Source organism: Poecilia latipinna, unplaced genomic scaffold, assembly GCF_001443285.1.
Source record: "Poecilia latipinna isolate Pla-1442-1.1 unplaced genomic scaffold, P_latipinna-1.0 Scaffold122, whole genome shotgun sequence".
NCBI classification, from domain to species: domain Eukaryota; kingdom Metazoa; phylum Chordata; class Actinopteri; order Cyprinodontiformes; family Poeciliidae; genus Poecilia; species Poecilia latipinna.
The window spans coordinates 61,157-62,187 of NW_015112738.1; the positions used below are offsets into that span (position 1 = coordinate 61,157).

General features: G+C 37.9%; 1 long non-coding RNA gene across 1 annotated transcript; it reads left to right on the forward strand.

Annotated features, from left to right (window-relative positions):
• Positions 1-6: 6 nt before the first annotated feature.
• On the forward strand, positions 7-1,028 carry LOC106944981 (uncharacterized). The gene is made up of 4 exons (XR_001424461.1): positions 7-158; positions 279-374; positions 803-889; positions 961-1,028. It is a non-coding gene; the product is annotated as an uncharacterized LOC106944981 (long non-coding RNA).
• The last annotated feature ends 3 nt before the right edge of the window (positions 1,029-1,031 follow it).

A 1,031-nucleotide genomic window follows, 5' to 3' on the forward strand; every position in this document is an offset into this window, starting at 1 on the left:
TTACATTTATGGGAATATTCAAGGTCTCGGCCAAATAGTGGAACAGGAAATCAGTGATGGCAGCAATGTCACATGGGAAAACCGAAACACAAACTTCCAGATATTTAACGGCAGTGGATTCTCCCACATCATAGTCTACACATGTGACGAGCTCGCAGGTAAATTTTCTTAAGAGGTTGTGTCTCTGTCATTTCCTGTATTGTCAACTAATCTGACTGCATCCTGTGTGTTTCTGGGAAACATCCAATTTGCTGCCCTGATGATGACCACACAAAAAGCAAGGAGTTTCATGTGGAGACCCCTGTTCTTCGAAAAGGCCAACGGCAGCAGTTTTTACCAATATGTCTTAGTCCACAAATGTGAACAGTTTGCAGGTATACTTTTTGAACAAGCACTTTTCACTAAAGTCAAAACACATACTGTGTAGATTCATGGTGAAGGGTTCTGGTTCCTTAGTTTATTTTATGCTTCCAGGATCTTATGCATATTAAAATGAGACTTCTTTTAACAAATTCAAATCAATATTGACGAATGGATGCAGATTTAGAATCTCTACTTGGAAATAATTCTTTAACACAAGTTAAAATAAAGAAAACTATTTAATAAGACTCTTCACTGGATTTTATTCTTTACAGCTGATACTCTTTGCAGTTGACAGTTGCACATGGGTTTGTAGACAGGTGGATTTATTCTGCATACTGTACATAAGCCAATATTTCTACAAACTCTGCTTATTGTGACTATGATACATACAGCTCATTTATACCAGCAAACACAGGACAACAGTTTTTTATTCCTACAGGACCAGGTACTGCAAACCCCATGACAGAATCTAATCCAACACAGAGTACAACAGATTACAGCCAGTCTGCTGTCAAGATGATCACAGGTAAGTTGACAATTTTTTGATCTCCCTCTACACATCTGTAATATGTTATCTGTGACATTTCATTCCCACAGAAAGCAAGACTACAAACAACATGACAGAATCTAATCCAACACAGAGTACAACAGATTACAGCCAGTCTGCT